This window comes from Maylandia zebra, linkage group LG23, assembly GCF_041146795.1.
Source record: "Maylandia zebra isolate NMK-2024a linkage group LG23, Mzebra_GT3a, whole genome shotgun sequence".
NCBI lineage: Eukaryota > Metazoa > Chordata > Actinopteri > Cichliformes > Cichlidae > Maylandia > Maylandia zebra.
Genome location: NC_135188.1, coordinates 6,191,822 through 6,206,831, shown reverse-complemented (window position 1 = coordinate 6,206,831; position 15,010 = coordinate 6,191,822). Strand labels below are relative to the sequence as shown.

Genomic DNA, 15,010 nt, shown 5'->3' with positions numbered 1-15,010 from the left:
CCATCTATGTGGAAAGGATTATGGGAAATCAGTAGCAGGTTATAACAACTATTGTTCATAAATTGTGCATTGGCAGTTAATAAAATATAAGTTTATATAAGACTTCTTTCATTTGTAAACAATCAAATGATAATTAATTATAAATAGTAAGCATGAGTCAATCTATGTTTATGTCATAAGCAAATCAGTAAACATTATTAATTATAATTTGATTATGTGTCAACAGTTTTAAAAAAGCCTTACTATTTATTTCATTTACAATGCCTGTAATAAAGTGTTAGCAATGTAGAGACTACAAAGACTGGGAATGATACCAGAAATACCAGCTGATACTCGTACAAGTAGAATTACACATTACTCAATAACCAATTCTTTTACCAGAATGAAATATAAAGAATCATATTATCCCATGTTCTTTAAACCACTTCAAGGTCACTTTAAATCTCAGTTGTAAATTGTAAAGCTAGACTGTGACTGATCCTTTTTAGTTTAAGTGCATATTGACTCCCCTTACCTTAGTCTTAAAGAGTATATTTATTTCTTACAATTAGATTTATTGTTGTTTTTTGCACTGAATGGAACCGGAGCCTTGTCGTCTCGTCTCTATATATACTGTACTGTATATAGCAGAGATGACAATAAAGTTTACTTTGACTTTGATAAACTCCTTCAGTAAAAAGTTTTAAATGTTTAACCATTCAAAATCAATGAGACGGTGATGGAAAGCCATAAAATGTTAACATTACATGGTTCCTGGATAGGCTTCCATTGGTTGATAAAACATTATCCATTAAAAACCTTTTAACTTAGGAATCATGCATGATTTCACAATGGCAATGCCCTCTGCCTCCAACGAAATGGTAACTTGTATTTTGGGATATGAATGACATCCAGGCAGAGCTATTCTGAGAGTCCATGTGTAGTATTTCTGATAGTCTCAATACCAACATTGAACTGGTGTCAGATTGATGCTAGCACGATAGGATCAATGCTTTCGTTTGTTTCTCTCAGCTATGTTCAGTACGTTGTTCCCATTTCATCAAACAGTACACATGTCTGTGCAAACTTCCCTTATGCAAGCACCCCCTCCCCGTCCTCGGCTGTGTTTTGCTATCTCCATGTGACTCAGTTGCACTAAGCAGACAGATGCAAGCTTCAGTGAGTGAAAAAAAGGAGCATCACGTGGAGATATGTTGCAGCTGTATAAGAAAATTTCCCAAACGATGCAGAAAGAAATTCTCTACTGAGGTAGCAAAACCAATTTATAGAAATATACGAAAAAACATGAAAACTTTGGAACTTTTTAAAAATAAAAAAATTTTTTTTTGCTGGAGTGAAGAAAATCTGAGGGAATCTTTCAGATAAACCCAGGTCGACCCGACTGGGTTCATCTGCCCACTAGCAAAGTCCTTTAAGAGAAGCAAAGAATAACCAGGTAGCTCATATAGTGGTGAAAATGATGATTCAGTCATGACTCATGTCAGATCTGCATTAATCAAAGGTAATTTTCAAAGCGTTATTAGTCATCATAATTGGTACTTCAGCACACTGATTATAAAACACATTCAGAAATTCACATAATATATTTAGCGCACTGACATTTGTTAAATGAATTATATTATTGGAACTGAAAACCATACATAAACATGAAGTATGAAGATATCCAGATATAATAACCCTTTTGTGTTAAACCTAGTTATTGTTATTGTTATTTTTTCAGGAGACACACCACTGTCTCTTACATAAGCTGTCTTTACAAATTAAAAGTTTTTTGTTTTGTTTTGTTTTTTGTTTGTTTGTTTGTTTGTTTGTTTGTTTGTTTGTTTGTTTGTTTTTTGTTTTGTTTTTTTTTGGGGGGGGGGGGTATCTATTATACTGGCCCTGTATTTACTTGGTATTCAGTCAGCCCAATTTTGCAGTAACACAAGCCAATCCAGCTTATCCCTGATTTGCAAATTTCCTCCTTCTTCAGGATGTAAAGTCAGACAAGAACACCTGTAAACTTATGCTGCCCCCAACAGCTCTGGAGGAACTGCAGACTTGGTATGTACACTGCTAATGTCACCTACAGTACAAAAAACAGTAATTAAAAAAACAATTCTGAATGCTGAAATTTAGAAAAAAGTTATTGTAAGAATTGGTTCTGGTAGCATCTTAACAGACACGTGCTTGGAGTATTACCCAGCAGTGCTGATGCTACCCACTGGCTGAAATGGCAGTTGGTCTAAAACTTGGAAAGGGAACAATCATAGCAGGAGTAACAATAAAGACAAAGAAGATAAAAGAAACAAAGACCGAAAGATTATTGTGGAATGAATGAAAAGCAGAAACAGTGAACAATTTTGACTTTTCAGTTTCTCACCACTGCAAAGAAATTAATGAACATTAAGACATCTGTCTTCTCCACAGCACAGCAAAAGCTAAAGGATCGACGGGGGAGCACAAACGAAAACAAGAGTAGCTCACATTAAAGGTTATATGATATATTGCCGTACCCCAAGTGGGAGTAGACAGCAAAAACATGTAGATATTGGCACAAGCAGCTCTGTAAAGCACCTACCAAAGCACTACGATGACAGGACATTTAGAGCTCAGAGAAGAGAAAATCTAGTGATTTACTGTGAATCTCCAATGGCCACTTAAAATCCGCCCCAAATTGCTCTCCTGCTACTTCAGCATGCGAGCTTGCGATTGTGTGCACACTCTGCATCTATACGTTCTAAGGCAGTGAAGTGATTGCGGGTGGTCTAAAGAAATGTTTTCCTAATAAATCACAAGGGAGCTTTTAAAATCAGTGTGCAGTGCAGTGGGGAGTATTTCTTTTCCCATTCCCTCTGAGAACACCTGAAGCATACCCAGCTTGACTGCTAATGGCTCAGTGGTAAATCACATCACGAACTCGAAAGCCGACTCACTATTTGAAACTTGCAATTCTTGGGTGCTTGTCTTGTTGCAGTCGCAGGCAAGACACACACAAAATGTGCATATAACAATCAAAAGGCACACACACACACACACACACACTGACTACCTACCGAGGAGAGTGCTAAGAAATAAACTCCAAAGCTTCAGACAGCGCTGACCCTTTTGGAGAAGCTTTGGGTGGCAGCTAAAGGTTGCTTTAACATGCCTCCTTACTGTTGAGCCTGATAGTTTGACATGGAGAGGAGAGGAATGTCTCTCTGCGATCTTTTCTCTGTGAAAACAATGAAGGTCAGACTAAGACAAGGTCCAATTAGAGCTTGGCCTCAAATACCTGAGGTGAGCAAAGAGAATCTCTGTGTTTTTCTTTGTCTAGAGGGTTTGCATGTGTGCTTCTGACCACGGGAGGGGGTGGCAGGCATTTGGATAGTCAAGCATTATGAAACCATATGTCCCAACACACATTAAAGCAAAAAGAGGACACCAGTGAGAAGAGACATTTTACTACAATTATTATGCACCGTTTTCCTGGCTGCTATCCACGAAGCCAATGGACTCCAATGTAACGGCTGGAGCAAGTCAAAACAGATAAGAAGAGTCAGACTAAAATGCGGATGATCTGGTAATGAATGTGTGCACATAATCACACACAGTCCTCAGTGCAGCTGCAGAAACCCCTTTGCAGTGCAAACAAGAGTGCACACAGAAGGGTCCATCACAAACAGCAACCCCAATCAATCTCTGCAGAGAACTGAACGCTTGGGGATACAGTGGCAGTGATCTCACACCAACCTTTCTATCACACACAGATCCACCAAGTCACGGGCATTCACAGTCACTAGAGGTGCCCCAGCAACAGCTCTGGGAGCAGTTGCCAAATTTATCAAAGAGGTCCAGGAGCAATCCGGAGGGCTCCAGCACTTCTGCGCCAATGTGTAATTATTAGGACAGTTAGAAAGTCAGAGAGACAGCCCCTTTAATTACAGCTGTGGGGAAAAAATCCCAGAAAGAGTGGATGGGGAGAGAACATAAGGGGCACAAACTGAATGTGGCTTTTTGTTGGATGCAAGAGGCAGGGATGTAGGAAGCCTCAATGACAGAGAAACCAGATGTTGGGGTTGAAGATTTACACTTTGACATAAAGAAAAACGGCTGATTAATGTAATTCCTGTCTGACTAAAGATTGAGTGACTGCAGCAAGGGCTCTTCATTTTCTGCATTTTCCATGCTTTATTTTCTTCTCTATTAATTTAGCAGTGTGACAGTTAATTACAAAACAGTACTGGTATGCACCCCAGCAGCTCATTTTGAATTTGCCAGAGCAGAACTGAAAAGCTACTCTAAGCGCTGAGGGGAATTGGCCTGCAGAGAGTCTGTGCAAAGCCGCAACTCGGTAATTGTTTAACAGCCTTGTACATTAAAATTTGCAACCACAAAAATGGACCTCCACATGTAGTGTGACAAATTGGATGACCCGGTGAGTAACTTGGTTTCGTCATGATTTGGACAGCAGACAACAGAGATTTTATTTCTTTGTTTGATCAGTGCTTTGGAAAAATAAACAGGAAAAGCTATTTGAATTGAAAATTGTTCTTTAAACAAGCTGTGATCTTGCTAGCAATCCCACGAACACTGGGAAAATGAGTTCTTCTCTTCCCAAAAAATTGATTAAATCAGTTCCTCTAAACCAGGAGTCCAAATGCCACCTCCTCATACCGTACACTTACTGTATAAACAGTATTATGCTTTCAGTGATATAGTAATGCCATGCGTTATGTTCCCTACTATCCACAACAACAACACAAGCCCAAACATGCCTAAGAGCGAGTCCAGCATTTCAGCATCCAATTACCTAAAATCCAAGTACCTAAAAAAGGGAGCTACTTCAATAACAGGAAGTGGCTGGGATACAAGAGGTCAGACCTCCAACAAAGTTTGATACTTTGCAAAATATGAAGGAAACTGTTAAAAGTGGAAACTAATCTGTTTCACCACACAGGCAAAAAACAAAAACGTCATCAATTACAACCAAGCTGTGAAGGAGGAGATATGAGCAGCAGGTGATGTGCAACCAAAAAGTAAGTGAATGACTCAACCGAATTTCATATTAGAAGAAGAGCAAATGGTGGATGCAAAATTCCTAAATAGTGTTATGGTGGGAAAAGGAGGGATTTAAGTAACTGGTACATCCCAGGTAGAAAATATTTTTCAAATTCAATGTTATGATGTCACAATATAGTGCATACATAAAATTTCCAGGGAAGGCACTGCCTAAGCAGCTTTTTACTTACATATGACTTATGCTGTGTCACTACTATTGCACTATAGGATGGAAAACGCCATTCATTTTGCTTGCACTACTAAATCCTGCGGGCTGCAATTGCTGATAAAGCTTTATTTAGTAATTCTTTCTACATATTTATTTGAAATATCATGATATAATTTTGACACTGTATTGTCCACTCCTATTAGCCACAGTCCTTGACCAAAGGTTTAACCCCCTGACTTCCTTACCCACACACATGCACAGTTGCCGCTACCCCCACCATCACTTCTACCATCGACTCTAATACCTCAGGGCTTTGAAGGCAGCATGCGTCATAGCTCAGTGTAAAAGCCACTTTGGTGGAGCATTGGCAATCTTATTAAGAACTGCCAAATAACTACGAACTCTACTGGCAAGACATCTGACCCGTTATCTGCATTGCAAATTCAATATTAGGTTGGTTTCTCCAGCATTTCGTTCAGCACCAACGAAAGAAACAGAGAAGATGTGAAATATCACCCTGGAATCTGACACTGACTTAGACATAGACAAAGACTTTATTAATCCCACCCTGGGGAAATTCACACAATATTACAGCAGCACAAGGGTCAGCAAGAGGAAGTGAATTAGAGATATATTAGAAAAATAAAAACTAGAAAAACAAATAGATTAGAAAAATAGTGTACAAATAAAAAAAAGAGTCATTAGTATTATTTACAAATTGTTGCTTTATGCAGTAAATCCAATTACAGAGAATTTTTCACATTTACTTAAAGTGCAGTGAAAATGATAATATATACAGGTAAATTATAGCCGGTTTCTGTACACTTGTGTGCACTGTACAATGTGACTGCTGTCGTGATGAAGGACCTGCGATGGCGTGGCTGTAACGCCTACTGCTGATGGAGCTGCTCGGTGCCTCCATAGTCTCCTGCAAGGGAGTGAGAGGTGCTGTCCATAATGGACATTAGCTTCACTAACATCCTCCTCTCATGTTAGATGTTATAATTTTACTATCATATATGGTTATGAGATAACTTGTAAAAACAGATAACAAACAAATTAGCAGAATAGATGTGTTGTGGTGAATGCCAAGAAGATGAACCCTGACCACATGAAGGTAGCTCTTGGTTTGACCTTTTCACCTACTTTCTAATCCTCTGGCACATTCTGTTTAGCTCAGCATATCCATGGATCCCACTGAGCTATGTGCGCGCACACACACACACACACACACACACACACACACACACACACACACACACACACACACACACACACACACACACACACACACGTACACAGGAGTGCTTGGATACAGCTGTAATACAGACAGGTCCAAACCTCTCCAGGAGCAGATTTTCTCATGTCGGTGGGTAAACCGTCATGGACGACAAATCCAAGAGTCACCTGTAGGCTGACTTTGGACACAATTGACTAAATCCACCTGGTGAGGCCTGGAAGTTGGCCAGCTGCTGCTGCTCACACTGACTGTTTCCCCATTTATCTGTATCTATATCCCCGTCTGTCTCATATCTCTCTGAATGTTCCTTGATAGTTTTAGTTTTTAAAGAGTACTTTACGAGCCAACTGGTGCACACAAATCTTTGCAGGTTTTAGCCACTCAGCAGGTGAATGCTGATTTCAGCATACACCAGTTTGGTTGAGACTTAGATATCTCAGCATCTATTACATGAATTATAACATATTGTATGGAAATTTATGTTCCCTTTAAAACAATCCTACTGACTTTGATAAGCCTCTAATTGCACCAACCTGAAGTTAACTTTAGTGGCCAGAGCTTGTGAGAAGATTATTGGTTTGAAACATAGATAAGATCAAGTGTGTACAGTGGGGCAAAAAAGTATTTAGTCAGCCACCGATTGTGCAAGTTCCCCCACCTAAAATGATGACAGAGGTCAGTAATTTGCACCAGAGGTACACTTCAACTGTGAGAGACAGAATGTGAAAAAAAAATCCATGAATCCACATGGTAGGATTTGTAAAGAATTTATTCGTAAATCAGGGTGGAAAATAAGTATTTGGTCAATAACAAAAATACAACTCAATACTTTGTAACATAACCTTTGTTGGCAATAACAGAGGTCAAACATTTACTATAGGTCTTTACCAGGTTTGCACACACAGTAGCTGGTATTTTGGCCCATTCCTCCATGCAGATCTTCTCGAGAGCAGTGATGTTTTGGGGCTGTCGCCGAGCAACACGAACTTTCAACTCCCGCCACAGATTTTCTATGGGGTTGAGGTCTGGAGACTGGCTAGGCCACTCCAGGACTTTCAAATGCTTCTTACGGAGCCACTCCTTTGTTGCCCGGGCGGTGTGTTTTGGATCATTGTCATTTTGGAAGACCCAGCCTCGTTTCATCTTCAAAGTTCTCCCTGATGGAAGGAGGTTTTGGCTCAAAATCTCACGATACATGGCCCCATTCATTCTGTCCTTAACACGGATCAGTCGTCCTGTCCCCTTGGCAGAAAAACAGCCCCATAGCATGATGTTTCCACCCCCATGCTTCACAGTAGGTATGGTGTTCTTGGGATGCAACTCAGTATTCTTCTTCCTCCAAACACGACGAGTTGAGTTTATACCAAAAAGTTCTACTTTGGTTTCATCTGACCACATGACATTCTCCCAATCCTCTGCTGTATCATCCATGTGCTCTCTGGCAAACTTCAGACGGGCCTGGACATGCACTGGCTTCAGCAGCGGAACACGTCTGGCACTGCGGGATTTGATTCCCTGCCGTTGTAGTGTGTTACTGATGGTGACCTTTGTTACTTTGGTCCCTGCTCTCTGCAGGTCATTCACCAGGTCCCCCCGTGTGGTTCTGGGATCTTTGCTCACCGTTCTCATGATCATTTTGACCCCACGGGATGAGATCTTGCGTGGAGCCCCAGATCGAGGGAGATTATCAGTGGTCTTGTATGTCTTCCATTTTCTGATGATTGCTCCCACAGTTGATTTTTTCACACCAAGCTGCTTGCCTATTGTAGATTCAGTCTTCCCAGTCTGGTGCAGGTCTACAATACTTTTCCTGGTGTCCTTCGAAAGCTCTTTGGTCTTGGCCATGGCGGAGTTTGGAGTCTGACTGTTTGAGGCTGTGGACAGGTGTCTTTTATACAGATGATGAGTTCAAACAGGTGCCATTCATACAGGTAACAAGTGGGGGACAGAAAAGCTTCTTACAGAAGACGTTACAGGTCTGTGAGAGCCAGAGATTTTCCTTGTTTGAGGTGACCAAATACTTATTTTCCACCCTAATTTAGGAATAAATTCTTTACAAATCCTACCATGTGAATTCATGGATTTTTTTTTCACATTCTGTCTCTCACAGTTGAAGTGTACCTCTGGTGCAAATTACTGACCTCTGTCATCATTTTAAGCGGGGGAACTTGCACAATCGGTGGCTGACTAAATACTTTTTTGCCCCACTGTATATACATACAAATCTTATAAACATATTTGTGCCAGCAGGGTTTTTCTGTCACATCTTACTTATATGACATAACATATGAAGTGTGATTAATAAAAATACTTTTTGAAGGAGATTACCTGATTTAAATGTGACCGTGAATGTAGCCCTTCACATATCTTCAAAAATTTCTTTTGAAGCAATTCAGTGATTAACACATTGGAATCAAGGATCTTTTTTGCTGTGAGGCAAAAGTGCTCTCTGTTTGGAGCACTTCTTATGCTTTTCTAAAATGGTTTAATCTCTGGTTTTCCCCACAAGTGCAAAATACATTAGGTTATTAACTATCTGGGACCAGGGCAAGACCAGGACATTCTCAAGAAAGAGACATTTTTTATTTTTAAGTTGAACATTCTCCCTCAGACACCTCAAAACATTAGATCGGAACTCCATGTTTACAGTGTTATCATGATAATTCATGATAAACACTATGACAAACAGAGAGGTTGTCGTGTCACACATGACACACGTGCCCTCTGGCTTGGAAAGCATAGTCTTTCACTTAAAACTACTTGTTCATGGATGGAAACCCAGGTCTCGTTACCAGCATGATCCTCCACACAAAATGTGGATTAGTTTGAAGCACAAGATGAATGACGTTTAATCTCTGTGGAGGTCTGCAGAGAAATTGCAGAGTGCACAGTGCAAGTGCTCAGAACAGGACTTCCAGTAAGACGCTAATGATAGAAGCCACACTCAAGGCTCCCTGGACATGCCTGAAAAAGATGACCTTGAATCTGAAATCGGACAACTTTAAATCAGGTAAGGCTTTTGACTTTTATGGACCTGTTCTCTGAATTTTTGATCACACCCTATAAAACACAACATAAGAAGGCTTGGTTTGGTCTTTCTGTCAGAGTAGATTTACATATTAAAGTTTAGACTATATTTTTAGAGTGACTTTTATGTGATTGTCATAGTCCAAGACGGTTATATTTTAATCTAATTTGTGAGAGCGTCTGGATTCATTAAAATGAGCAGAGCTGCTTCATCAGAAGAACTGTGAACAAGAGTAAAAGCCAATATTACCACAACAATAAAAACCTTTAAGAAAAATATGATTCACAGTTCTTTGCCTCTAGGGAGACAGACAGGAGGGTTACAGAAACCTATTTTTTCCTGGATGGGGAACAGAATAAAAAGCAGAACTGATTTATTATTTTTTTTACAATGACAAAATAAACCAACAAGAAACCTTCTGAAGCCAAATAATTTTCCAGAAATCATGCACTAAGGACTACTGAACATAATAGTTTTTCAACATTTGCGTGAATAACACCAAGCAGGGAAAATCACATTGTGTCTTATTTTGTGTGGCTCAAAAGTGCTAACCAATATCAACAGCTGCAGAACTAGAATAATGTGCTCCCCACCTGGCAGCAGCGTGCATGGATAAGCTTAACCTGGGTGCAAAGGTTCTGAATAAAATTAATTTTACTACTTTCCAATTCTCTCCCATAAATCCCTGTGATTGGTTTCAGGAACCCCAGAGCTAGATCTGTTATTAGCGAGGAGGGCTTTATAAGTATCATACTGGTGCCTCGGCTTCATAAATAGCCCCACTGTGTAGAATCCAGGCGGCAGGCTAAAGTAGAGGAAGACAGACAGAAATCACTCTTGGTAACAAGACGTCCTTCTTATTGTTCTCCCCACTTATGTCTTGTGTTTCTCAAACTTTAGTTATGATCTTCCTGTCTGGAAATCAACGAGCAGATCCAGGGGACTCCTCTGTACCGCTACAGATTAAAATCGAACACTTTTGTTGTCACATACAACAAAAATGTGGGTTTCTCCTTTGGGAAATGGAGCACACATGAGTGGAAAACATTGACCATCTGTAGGCTTTCCAAGCACTCCCTGTTTACCAGCTCATCAGAGTCTGACAGATACAGTCTGTACAACAATAATTCCAGCATTTTATAGCTGATATCCTTCAGTAAGACGTCTTTCAGTTGTACACTATGTGCGTGAAGATGTGGGAACCCTGTTGAGTTTTTGTTAGGCAGGAAAGAAAAACAATGAGGTAGACAAAACAGGCAATTCTTCAGGCGCTGTCCAGTGCTGAAACCACAGAAAGAGCCAACAGGGAGCTTTTCATTTTCCGAAGATTAGCTCAGGCAAGGAAATGCAGACATAATGGTAAAATAAGCAGCTTCTTAGTATTTGCTTCTCCTCTTGGGTGTTTTAGAAGGTGAATGATAGAGACATGGGCCAATTCAGATTTACTGATGTGCCAAATGAGTTTAACAAAAGAGGCAACACACTGAACTGGCAAGACAAAGGGGAAAGGAAGGCTTAACAAAAATCCACCTTCAGGAATAATTTCTCCAATCACTGGAAGATACTCAACTGTGCTCCTGTCATTAATTCAGCAGACAAAAACTGTTACCAGATGTCATTACTTATTTATAGTATTTAATAGTGAAAATGCTTCTTTTGAATAATACATTTGGTGAGAGCGCTGGATTTGGGGAGGTGGGGATGGAGAGGTTGACTGATGAATATTCACAAGCTGCGTCTGGAGGGATTGTGCTAAACTACCTTTTTTTCTGCCTCTGTGCCTCCTGGGCTTTGTCTGCTCTGCCACTTGCCATGATGGCCCAGCTGCGCTGCTCATTTGCTTGGCGCTACGCACAGTGGCTAGTTCAACATGGTTAATGCCAGGCTATTATATTATTAGCCAAGGCAAAGCTAGCAGCAGCCCACTTAGGCTCCGCTCCATCTGCTTGGTGGTGTCAGGTTGGAGGAATGGAGGGACCCAGAGCTGTCTATCAAGGAGACTGACGTCGTCCAGCGAGCAAAGGTACAGCATTCATTAAACCAATGAAATGACCCTGGGGCTGGGGGAACAGAGGTGCCAAGTGGATCCTGGCCTAAAATGTGATCTATGGTCGTGTGTGCTCAGGGTTCTGCTGCGACACACGTGTAACTTGAACAGACAATAGCAAGCGCACACTCTCATGATCATTTATACAAACAGAATTGAATATGCGCGTAGGCTGCTGTGAGTGTTTTCACTGCCTAATTGGATCCAGGTTATGTACTGTAAGTGTGTAAATTAGTCTCTCACTGCAGGAGTCTTCCAGTATCCCTCCTGGCCCTTCTCCCACCATGGGGGGAAAAAAAACTACCCCCATTTGTAACATACGTTGTGAGCCTACAGCTCTGAACCTTTATCGAAAACACACAAAAGAAAAAACATATTAATAAATGTTCCTTCCCACTGTAAAATTACACACAGCAGGATCACAGCTGATTCATAGCGCCACACTCTTCCAACTACAGGATTTCAAGCTGGAGGCCTTTGCCAGTCAAACAGTCTAACTCAAGCCCAGAGATCTTCTGTACTGATATTGTGCAGTTGCTTGGCAGCTTTCCCTTGTTTCATCCTGTGCCAGGGCGGCTTTGTTTGTTTTAAGCATAGCAGAAGGTTCATTGTAGGAATATTAATGTCTTACATTTGCGAAATCTCTGTAAAAATTCACAGTTTCCAATTTACTTGCTTGGACACTACTCAAGTGCAAAATTGAATTCTGGCCCATTCACGTCTTCCGCTACAAGTGTCTGCACTAAGCTGAGTGCAGCCAACCAGAAAAGACACATTATTGAAATATGTGACAACGCAACCTCATGCAAAGAGCAGATAATGCTGTAAAACTCCCACAGTCTGTTACATCCCTTCTTCATTCTCTTTCTTTCTTTCTCTCTTTCCTCTTTCGTTCTGTCTTGCTTTTCTGTCCATGCTCATGAGATGTGATGACAACATTTCCGAACTGCTTTTGGCCTTGACCGCAGTTGGAGAGGAGCCACTAAGAAGCGATGAACCACTCTCTAAAGGAATATTGTTCATCCATTGTAATGCCTCATCACACAGAAAATGTGAAAATGGGGGCAGTGAACTGGCAATGCCACAGAAAAAGAATACCTCTTCTGAGAACAATAGCGCTAACAGTAGAGCCTGCGATCCAGTGCAAGAGTGATGAGTGAGAGTCCAAACAGTGCAGGGCAAGAGAAAGAGACACAAAGACAAACACAGAAACCTTCTGCAATATGCATGAGTGGACAAGGCAGAAAGAAGCAGAGGGACTTAAACAGCAGTTTAATGTGCAGCCAGATACTAATAGTGCAACAGGAGCTGATGATGCCCATATCATCCAACAGCAAAACTCAGCAACTGGAAGCATCGGTGGCCATAAATGTACACACACACACACACACACACACACACACACACACACACACACACACACACACACACACACACACACACACACACACACACTTATCAGATAGACAAAGACCTACACATGGCTGCCCAACCAGTGAGAGGAGAATGTTTTATCTACAATCAGTCACAGAATGAAAATGAGGCTGGTCAGTTTGCAGACCTGGAGTATCAAGGATCACATTGCCAATGCTAAGCCCAAACAGATTCAAAAGATTTGTGTAGTTGTGGGAGATTTGGAGAGATGGAATATCAGATAAAAATGGTGCATAATCTGTTTGGCTGAAGACTGCTTAGACAAATTCTAGGTTGGCTGGCTGAGTGAATGTGTGCACATGTATGCAAATACCTGAGACACACAATTATAAGACAGAATAAGAACCCAGCGAGAGTGAGAAAAGGGAGGGAGGGAGGCTAGTAACCATTTCACAAACAGTTTGGCTGAATTTCTGCTTAATTTCCCAGGGGGTCATGAGCAACCTCACTCCAGCTCCATTGCCATTCTCTGACAAACATGAAAAATGAAACAAAACTTTACTTTCTTTTTCATCCACAAAAAACACTCCTCGCTGCTACACAGGCAAATGAAAGCCATGTCCACACAGGACTGAACCGTGGCATGCAGGCTGGGCTGGACCTCCTCCTTTTCAGTCAGTTTGTGACCTAGAGCTCCTTCTGCCAGATGCCAGCCTTTCTTCAGTAGAAATAATTGAGAGACCCTTTAGGTGGAGTACAAGTGCCATCCAAGATAATGTCTCAGGTTTCCCTCCTTTGCTTCGCTGACAGCGCTGACAGCCCTGCCTGCGCTGCCTATCGACTTACACCCACTCCAAAAGCTCCCTCTGTCCCCATCTGCCTCACCTGAAGGCTTACCAAAGGAGAAGAAAATGGGATTTTCACTACAAAGAAGTGAGCTCATGGTCATACAGATCCAAATCGTACAGTAACCGGCGCTGTCAAACATCCTTTTGAACATAAGCAGCCTCAAAGGAGAAAATAAGAGGGAGCGACGCTTTGCTACATTTATTACTTTTCAACAGATGCTGCATAATTGGACAATTACGACGTAATTCAAACAGACAGAAAAAAGCAAAATCGCTTAACTTTTGTCAAAGTGCATTTTGGAGTCTTATTAAAACTAAATCACCAACACAGCAAAACCTAAAAGGATTAATTGAAAAATAGCCTTATGGAAGCAGTAACTAGCTTCAAGCAGTGAATCGCATGCTTGCAAAGACTACACACTTTTGCGATATAAAGCACATTTCTTTTGGTAACAGCCACATATCTTTGTCTTTGAATAGTACCGACAAGGACATTTCCAAATGATGATCGACTTTAAGTGAACAAAATTCGTGAAACACCCATTTCGTTTCGTGGAATTAAAATAATGTTAAATTGACTTAATTTTATAATACAGTCAGACAAATTCATAAATAAATAGATATGCAAAAACACACAAGACTACTCGCCTTCACCTTTCAGATCAAGTCAGGTCCCGTCTACAGGAATGTAGAGCGATGCCGCAGCTTTACAGGAGCGTCTGTGTGATACAGTGCAGGTGGTAGCGCCACAGTCAGGGAAGCTGAACCATCCAAGAGACGCGTAAAAGCCCCGCGAGTCCGAGGAATTTCTGTCAGACAGGGAGACAGGGTCTGTGTCGTTTCGTGTGCAGTGCGCCTGGATGCAGAGACGTGTCCTTGCGTCTTTCGGGGACTTGTCGAATCAGCAGCAGCGATGAGTGGATGAGCGCCAGCCAGAGTGGTGCTCACCTCTCCAGCAGCTGAGCGCTACTGAACAAAAGAGTGCTCCGCAGGCTCTCTATTCAAATAGCAGGAGAGAGGGATGAACGAAGATTGGGGGGTGCTGGTGGTTGGGTGTGCGGAACGAAGGGGAGGAGGATGATGTGTGAGTGTGTGTAAGAGTGTTGGGGGGGGGGGGGGGGGGGGGGGGGGGGAGCCTTTAGTGTTAAGGTTGATATAAAGATCAGAAGTTTGTACTTCGAGCATCTCTTGAAAACCATCTAATGTAACGCATGTAGACCGCCTGACAAGACGTGTGGTTGCTTGTAATAAACCCAGGCACACAACAATCACAAATCCATTA

At 41.4% G+C, this 15,010-nt stretch overlaps 1 protein-coding gene across 3 annotated transcripts in view; it reads right to left on the bottom strand.

Moving 5' to 3' along the window:
* Positions 1 to 14,692, bottom strand: part of ncanb (neurocan b) — a 175,786-nt gene extending 161,094 nt beyond the window's left edge. For 2 of the 3 annotated variants that reach the window (XM_076880011.1, XM_004554883.3), the window contains exon 1: positions 14,383 to 14,692. The gene's annotated coding sequence lies outside the window, so the exon portion shown is untranslated. Of the gene's footprint in view, positions 1 to 14,376 lie in introns of all 3 variants that reach the window. The other variant, XM_076880012.1, reaches the window with a different exon arrangement.
* Positions 14,693 to 15,010: the final 318 nt, after the last annotated feature.